Source organism: Gekko japonicus, unplaced genomic scaffold (genome assembly GCF_001447785.1).
Source record: "Gekko japonicus isolate JY-2015 unplaced genomic scaffold, Gekko_japonicus_V1.1 scaffold2114, whole genome shotgun sequence".
Lineage (NCBI taxonomy): Eukaryota > Metazoa > Chordata > Lepidosauria > Squamata > Gekkonidae > Gekko > Gekko japonicus.
Window position 1 is genome coordinate 153,184 of NW_015162543.1, and position 9,422 is coordinate 162,605.

Here is a 9,422-nt window from a genome sequence, read left to right on the forward strand (position 1 = left end):
AACCAGCAGATTTAGAGTATGCACAGAACGCTGCTGCTTTCTCTGCCTCTGGTTCACTGGTGTCGCTTTCCTCCTCTTCATACAAACTCTGCAGCAGCAGCAACAACAAAAAGCCATTCCGGTGCCACGGTCTTTACTCTTGCATGGAGATTCTTCTCTGTATTTATTTATTTATTTATTTATTTATTGCATTTGCATCCCGCCCTCCCCGCGAACGGGTTCAGGGCGGCTCACATTTATTGGCAGCACATGCCAAATCAGCATAAAACATTTAAAAAGGAGTTAAAACAATCATACCATAAACAATTAACAAAGTGCTCGCAATAGTGGTCATTCCTTCAGTAAATTAAAGGTGGCGTGCTATAAAATGTAATACTGAAAACCCAATTCAGTGGTATTCCAGTGTCCCACATTGCTATGGCTCCATCTCCATGCAGGGCCAACCCACTACCACAGATGTTACTAGTAGTAATGGTTGGTGGTAGTGGTGGGTGGCTCCTAGTTGAAGGCCTGGTGGAAGAGCTCCGTCTTACAGGCCCTGCAGAACTATGAGGTCCTGCAGGGCCCTGATCTCTTCTGGGAGCTCATTCCACCAGTAAGGAGCCGCCACAGAAAAGGCCCTGGCCTTAGTAACAGGGAGCCTGGTATCCTTAGGGCCTGAAATAATCAGTCGATGTTGTGAGCCCGACCGTAGTGCTCTCTGGGGTATATATGGGGAAAGGCGGTCCTTCAGGTATGCCAGACCCTGGCCATATAGGGCTTTAAAGGTGAGTACCAGCACCTTGAAGCTAATTCGGTATGCTATTGGCAGCCAGTGCAGTGCCTTCAGCACCGGCCAGATGTGCTCCCATCTAGGGAGGCCCATCAAGAGCCTGGCTGCGGCATTCTGCACTAGCTGTAGCTTCCGGATTTGCGACAAGGGCAGCCCCATGTAGAGAGCGTTACAGTAGTCTAAGTAGTTTGAAGTGTTTGTAGCTGCGAACAAGCCCCGCCTCGCTAAGCTACCATGCCAGAGAGATCTTGGTCGAATCATACCCATGATGGCATCAAGATTGCTTTGATACTGTGGCCAGGGCCGGCTCACTCACTAGGCGAACTAGGCGAATGCCTAGAGCGGGACGGCCCGTAGGGGCACCAAACTGCACCCGGCCCCGTACTCTGGGAGTTTCTTGATTATTTGTGTTTTTCATTCTTCCTAAAATGCATTTATTTTTGAAAATTGGTGTGCGCACGGGGGGGGGGGCAGAAAGGATCCTCGCTTAGGGTGCAAAATAAGCTGGAGCCGGCCCTGACTGTGGCTGTAGAGTAGCCATTCTCCAGGTGAGGGCTGGAGATCTCCCAGAATTACAACTGGTCTCCAGACTACATAGATTGCTTCTTATTTATTGGTTTACTTAAAACCGTTGTTCCACTTCTCCTTGAGAAAATGGCTGCTTTCGAAAGTGACTGTATGGCGTTCTACCCTACCAAGGCCCCTCGCCTCCCTAAACCCCACCCTCCCAGGCTCCACCCTCAAATCTCCAGATATTTCCAAACCCAGAGTTGGCCATCCCATGTGGGCAGAGGGAAGGCAGAAGCGATGACTACAACAACAAAAAGAATGCCCCAATGGAGGTGCCATAGCGGAAAGGCTCCATTGACCCTCTGGCACTGTCGGGCTCCGCCCTCTTTGGTGTCTGCATGGGGTTGGACCTCCAGATGGAGCCTGGAGATCTCCCAGAATTTCATCTGATCTCCACATGACAGAGCTCAGAGAAGAAGAGGAGGAGGAGGAGGAGGAGATTGGATTTATACCCCACCCTTCACTTGGAGTCTCAGAGCAGCTCACAAACTCCTTTCCCTTCCCCTCCCCACAACAGACACCCTGTGAGGTAGGTGGGGCCGCGAGAGCTCTGACAGAAACTGCTCTTTTTCAAGAACACCTCTGTCAGAACTATGGCTTGCCCAAGATCATCCAGCAGCTGCGAGTGGAGGAGCGTGGAATCAAACCCGGTTCTCCCAGATTAGAGTCCGCACACTTAACCACTACACCAAACTGGAGGAAGTGGCTGCTCTGGTCTGGAAGATGCATTGTGTGGGATTACACCCTGCTGAGGCTCCTCCCCAAAGCCCACCTTTCACAGGCTCCTCCCCGCAAATCTCCAGGAATTTCCCAACGCAGAGCTGGCGACTGTATGTCTGAGCCTTCATTATGTGCTGTCACACAGGCAGCAATGAGGACTAGAACCTGTTCTTTTAAAAACAAGCAAGCAAAAAATATATATGGTTCCCCATAGCCAATTCTTTAAATTCACAGAAATCAAGAGTTCACCCAGCCTTGCTTTCAGAGCCCTAGAGTTAGGACTGGTGAAACAATCATGTGGCTGAACTGGGAAAAGATAATACCACTTCAACAATCCATTATGTATTGATTTATTTTGCCATCAAGTCGCACTCAATTTACGGTGATCCAGTAGGGTTTTCAAGGCAAGAGACGAACATAAATGGTTTGCTATTGCCTGCCTCTGCATAGCAACCCTTGACTCCCATGGTGGTCTCCCATCCAAGTACTAGGGCCAACACTGCTTAGCTTCCAAGATTTGATTTGATTGGTCCGTTGTTGTTCAGTCGCACAGTCAAGTCCGACTCTTCGCAACCCCATGGACCAGATCACGCCAGGCCCTCCTGTCTTCCGCCGTCCTTTGAAGTTTGCTCAATTTCATGTTTGTTGCATCTATGACACTGTCTAACCATCTCATCCTTTGCCGTCCCCGTCTTCTTTGACCTTCAATCTTTCCCAGCATCAGGGTCTTCTCCAGTGAGTGCTCCCTTCTCATTTGGTGACCAAAGTATTTGAGCTTCAGTTTCATTATCTGGCCTTCCAGGGAACAATCAGGGTTGATTTCTTTTAGGATTGACTGTACATCAACATATTTGAACGGCACACAGAATTATGTGTCATGTAGGGCCATGCATTTCCCACCCCACATCCCAAGCAAAGAGTGGAATGGACTAGAACAATTCTACCAGCTAGCAATCAGTGCTCCCTCTAAGATGTGGAGTCTTGTGAGCAAAAATTCTACTTTGTGAGCTATTAGGCATTAAAGTTGTGAGCCAGCGATTTGGCCACTGCATAAATTATGTTGCTCTGGAGGTATCCTCCCTGAGCTAAGACAAAAATGTGTGAGCCGGAGGCTAAAAAACTGTGAGCTAGCTCACACTCACTCAGCTTACACTGCTACCAACCTGTCTCGCCTCCTGCAAAGACTGGCAAGGACTGTGATAGGAATCATCACATAACAGGTCCCTGGAGTGGGCTCATGTCGGAGGAACTGCCTTGATCTGTCATCAGACAAGAGCTGTGCTTTGGAAACAATGTCCTGGATGGAACCGACAATGACAGGCGTTTGCTTCCCTTTTCGATATGACATTAACTGAACTTCCGTTCTCAGGCATTTCCTCTCCTCTGGGCAATGGCCATGTCCTTCAAGCACCTGACTTGACGTTTTTGTCTCTGAGTCTCAGTGCCACGCTGACACTTATGGAGGGTTCATGGTGTGTCGGTAAATTGGCTTAGAAAGACGCTAACTCTCCATATAAGGAGTGTCGAACTCATTTGTTATGAGGGCCAGATCTGACATAAATGAGACCTTGTTGGGCCGGGCTCCGCCAGGTAGCAGAGATATAAACTTTATAAAGGACACAAATACAAAGGGGTTTTTTTTTTAACTTAAAATCATACTTAAAACATTAGCACTCTTGCAATATTTTGTTTGTTTAACAGTGTCTGATAACTGACACCTCTCACTCTGAATGATTGAATCAAAATGTCTGTGCTGTTGCAATCTTGAGTATGCTGTTCAGGTGTGTATCTGTGAGCTGCAAACCTATGATGACGCAGCAGCAGCAGAACTGGAAGAAGCAGCAGAAGACAGCCAGTTCCACTGCGTGCCTGACAGAAGCCCTCGGGGGCCTAATCCGGCCCCCGGGCCACATGTTTGACACCCCTGCTCCATAGGATCTAACCATAATTCTGTCTTGTAAATAGAATTGGGTGAAGAAGCACTGAACTGGAGAGGGGTCAAACAAGTACAAAAAAATCCAATTTTTTTTTAAAAAGCAATGTGGTTGGGTTTTGAATGTGCCCAACGTTTCACTTCAGCCCTCGAGTTTCAGAGGTGTGCAACACAAACCAAAGGGCTGTGGTAACAAGCTCTGATGTTTGAATTACCCCCTTTGTACGTGTGTCCCATGTTCACAAAGCCGTTGATGCCTCAGGAAAGCCGGCCTTGCACTGCTGTCTGTGTGTCCCTTTGTCTGGGCTTTGTGGATTCAGGCACCCAACCAAACCCACAGCCCTCTGAACAGCAATGGCAAACCAGCAGTTGTGCAGGGAGACAAAGGTCCCCATTCAGTGTGTGGATTTCCTCATGCCGAAGGAAGTTGGATTTCTAGCGCCTGGTAACGGTTACATTTGTAGCCGGCCACAAAATTTCTGGAACTTCGTAGACTGCAGACTTCTTCGAGTGTGCGGTGCAAGAGGAACAAGAACTCTTCTCTTGTTTGTAGCCCAAGTAGGGATGAAATACAGGTATCGACTATCAGCATGAAGCATCAAGTGATCAAGTGATAGGCCTGTATATCTGATCCATCTTTAGGGTTGCTGACTCTGCACTGGGAAATTCCTAGAGGTCTGCGGGGTGCCAACTCCAGACTGAGAAATTCCTGGAGGTTTGGGAGTGGATTAAATACCTAAAGGTTTTAAAAAACCCATAAACATACAGGCCAAACCAGGGCTATTTTGGGGCAGGAACGCACAGGAATGGAGTTCCGGCTGGCTCCCGAGTTGGCCACGCCCAGCAGGAACTCATTAGCATAATAGGCCACACCCAACAGCAGAAACTCATTAGGATTGGCTACTTTAGGGGTGTGTGGCCTAACATGCAAAGGAATTCCTGCTACAAAAAAGCCCTGGGTTTTGACAACAAACAAGGTAAACAGAATAAGAAGCAAAAGGTGGGTGTGGCTGGATAACCACACTTCTGGTAACATGTGGGTGTGGCCTAATGTGCTAATGAGCTGTGCTGTCGGGTGTGGCCCAATATGCTAATGAGTTCCTGCTGTTGGTTGTGGCCTATTATGCTAATGAGTTCCTGCTGGGCTCTTTCTACAAAAAGAGCCCTGGGCCAAACAATACTGTTAAGTCTATTTCAGAATTAACAGATAGCAGATGTTCGATATTTTTAAATTGACAAACAGTATTGTATGCTCATATAACCTTTAGGTACCTATTTCAATTTGGTTGGGGTTAAGGGTTTCCCCTCCCCCTTTTCATTTTTAGAACAGTACTAGACAGACAGGCAGGCAGGCAGGCAAATAAACTTGTGCATAGAAGTAGTCCCCCCCCCCTCCCACTTCTGCCTTCTGATTGTGCTTATAAACTGGGCTGATATTCACCAGGAGTTTTCCACTGGTGAAAATCACTTCTCTTATACACAGAGTCCCAACTACACGAAGGAGATTGCATGTTACAAAAAGTGTTCTCCATTTACTAAGCGAGCCATCTATGCAAAAACATATCACATTTATTGTAAAACCAGCAGAGATCCTGAGCAGGTTGGCATAGCAGAATGCCCAGATCTAATTAGACAGGCACCGTCAGTAAATCAATTAAGTGGCCACAGCAGGCATAAGGAGATTTCTCACTAGATCTTATCCTGATTGCAATGTAGAAGCTTTCTAGCTATTGATGCATAAATTTCCTCACCTTGATTTGCAGTTGGGTTCAGCAAACCAAGCCATTTCCCATGATTATAAGAACAACGGATGACCAGAGCAAATAATGGCTGGCTACCACTACCAACATGTATACCTAGAATAAATTGTATTTGTTGGTTTATGATTACTTATATGCCACCTTTCTAGTCTGAGACCTGCCTAGGGTGATTGATACTTGGTATAACTACAATTGTAAAAGTCACTTTAAGAAGAGATTTAAAAACTAATAGCTTTAAATCCCTGCCCTAACCTGGATGGCCCAGGCTAGCACAATCTTGTCAGATCTCGGATACTAAGCAGGGTCAGCTCGGATTAGTACTTGAATGGGAGACCACCAAGGAAGTCCAGGGTTGCTGTGCAGAGGCAGGCAATGGCAAACCACCTCTGTTCGTCTCTTGCCTTGCAAACCCTACGGGGTTGCCATAACCTGGCTCTAACTTGACGGCACTTTCCTCCACCAACAGCATTAAATCTATAATTCAAAACACTTTTCAAAGTAAAACTGGAAGACCTGTAGTGCGGGCGCCCAAATGTTATTCATAGGGTAAAAAGGTAAAGGTTCCTTTGCTCGAAAGCCAGTCGAGTCCGACTCTAGGGTTGCGGTGCTCATCTCCGTTTCAAAGCTGAAGAGCCAGCGCTGTCCGAAGACATTTCCATGGTCATGTGGCCGGCATGACTAAACACCAAGGCGCACGGAACGCTGTTACCTTCCCACCGAAGTGGTCCCTGTTTATCTACTTGCAATTTCTTGCTTTCAACTGCTAGGAACTGGAACTAGAGACGGGAGCTCACTCCATCATGCGGCACCCGGGTCTTGAACTGCTGAACTACTGACCTTCCACAGCCTGCAGTTCAGCGTCTTAACCACTTGAGCCACCGTTCCAAAGATTTGATGTGGCTATTGAGAAAGAGGGTGTATACCAGGCATATCTTGGCCATAGTGGGTTCCCATAGGGCCTCCCTGGATGACCTCAGAGAGTAGGCTAGTATGTATGGGAGGAGATGGTCCCTTAGGACACTGGGCCTAGGGTTACCAGTTGTGGGTTGGGAAATACCTGGAGATCTTGAGGTCAGAGCTTGGAGAGGGCAGAGGAAGGGCCTGAGCAGGATAGAATGCCATAGAGTCCACCCTCCAGAGCAGCCATTTTCTCCAGGGGAACTAATCTTGGTCATCTGGAGATCGATTGTAATTGTGGGAGATCTGCAGGTGCCACCTGGAGGTTGGCAACCCTGTCAGTCTCCCAAGCTGACCAGGATCCCAGATCCATTCGGAATTTCACCTGCATGAGCTCTGTTCAATGAACAGTGATGTACAAAGGAGGAAAGGGCCCTTAACAGTGAAACCCTACATAGAGTTACTCATGTCTAAGCAGATTGATTTTAATGGGTTTAGGCTGGAGTAACTCTGCACAGGATTGTCCTGATTATCAGATAGTTTTGAATTGAAAAAGGCGCCATTACTACGTCAGAGAGGAGTGCCCCGAAGGCACAGCTGTTTCCAACGCAAGGCCGGTTCCTAAGAGGTCATTTTAGGACAAAACTAAGCATCCCTTTCAGTGTATTTGCACACCACTATGAACCAGAATAAATATTTGATTGGGCCCCAAACTCCCAAAATAGCATACATCCAGGTAAGCAGCCTGAATGGTCATTTGTAAGAGATTTTCTGTTTCTTAAAAATAAATAGAATTGGTTGAATATTTAAGGTCTGTTTGCCCAGGAAGAATCTTGAAGGACAGACCTAGTAAGAATTTATACTTTGGCACAGCATTAACTTCATTTTTTGTTAAAGGAACAGTAAACACTGGTATGCTAAAAAAAGAAACGTGGTTAGGAGGGGTTGTGGCTCAGTGGTAGAGTATCTGTTTGGTATGCAGAAAGTCCCAGGTTCAATATCTGGCATCTCCAGTTAACAGTTCAGGTAGCAGGTGATGTAAAAGACCTTTGCCTGAGACCCTGGAGAGTCGCCGCCAGTCTGACTCGGTATAAGGCAGCTTCATGGGTGTATCTGTCACATGGATGTGCACTTCACACATCTGACGAAGTGAGCTCGGACTCATGTATGCTTGTACCCAACTAGATTTTGCTGAGTTGATTCTTTAGGTGGCTTACACATACAGTTTGGTGTAGTGCCAGTTTGGACTCTAATCTGGGAGAACGGGGTTTGATTCCCCACTCCTGCACTTGCACCTGGCTGGATGACCTTGGACATTCCATAGCTCTGATAAGAGCTGTTCTTGAAAAAGAGCAGTTTCTGTCAGAGCTCTCTCAGCCCCGTGAAGGGCTGGGTATAAATCCAATCTCTTCTTCTTCTTCTTCTTACAGTACAAATACAATAAATGCGATAAAACAATTAAAAGAATATAAAACCCATGGTAATCAACTGATAAGAAATAAAACAACACTTTTTTTTAAAAAAGCCTCAGCAGACTCAACAATATCCATTAAATTAAAGCTGGGGCATAACGTAACTGGGAACCAGCAAATTGGTAGCAATGAAAATAAAATACATTAAAACCCAGTGGAATTGGTGTTGTTTGGACTCGTTAGAATCTCTGCAGCTGGGTTTTGGACTGTTTCAAGCTTCTGGTTGCTCTTGCGAGCCACATGTGGTATAGCGGTTAGAGTACTGGACTGGGTTATCAGAGACCCAGGTCTGAATCTTCACTCTGTCATGGAAGCTCATTGAGTGAACTTGGGCCAGTCACATAATCTCAGCTGAACCTACCTCACAGGGCTATTGTGAAGATAAAACGGAGAAGAGGGGAACAATGTAAACTGTTTTGAGTCCCCATGGGGGACAAAGATGTGGTGTAAATGAAGCAAATAAATAAATTGAAGGGCAGCCACAGGTAGAATCTGATATAACAAAATATAACTGATATTGTAGAGAGCCAGCGTGGCGTAGTGGTTAAGAGCGGCGGACTCTAATCTGGAGGATCAGGTTAGATTCCATGAAGCCAGCTAAACTACCTTGGTCAGTCACAGCTCTTTCAGAGCTCTCTCAGCCCAAAAAATAAGCCTAGCTCAACACCTGAAAGAGCTAGAACTTCATGCTGCCAGACTATCTTAGGATCTCCTGGCTATACGACACACAATGCCATACCATAATTATTATTACTGATATTATGCTTTTTCATCTTTAAAAAAAGTTTTTTATCGTTTGTATAATCTTACTGGCTTTTAAAAACTTTTATCCAGAAGCCTCCTTGGGCTGCAATTAGTGGCAAGTTAAAATAGAAGGGCTTCTGTAAATATTCATATTACTTTGGAGTAATTTGGTTTGGAGGGATTGCAGAAACAGGGGTTAGCTAGCTGTAGTGGACATTTGATATGACTAAGGCAGAATGAGTGATGATACTTCGCTAAGGTAGGGTGCAAAGCTTTTTTTTTCTCTGGCTCTGGCAACGGGAAGGATGCAGATGTTACCTTATAAACAGGATGTTTTATCAACAGCATTCTGGCGCCAGCTAGTGGCAAGAACAAGTGGAAACCTCTTAGGAACCAAGAAGGACATAAAATTTAAGGGTATAGGGATGGGCAGAGGTCACCCACTTCCTGATCCGAAGCGCATTTATCATTTACTTTGACTCCATGCTCTGCATGGTATTATAAACTCATGGGATGGGTCCCTCTTTTGTTGTTGTGGTTGTTTTACATAGCAC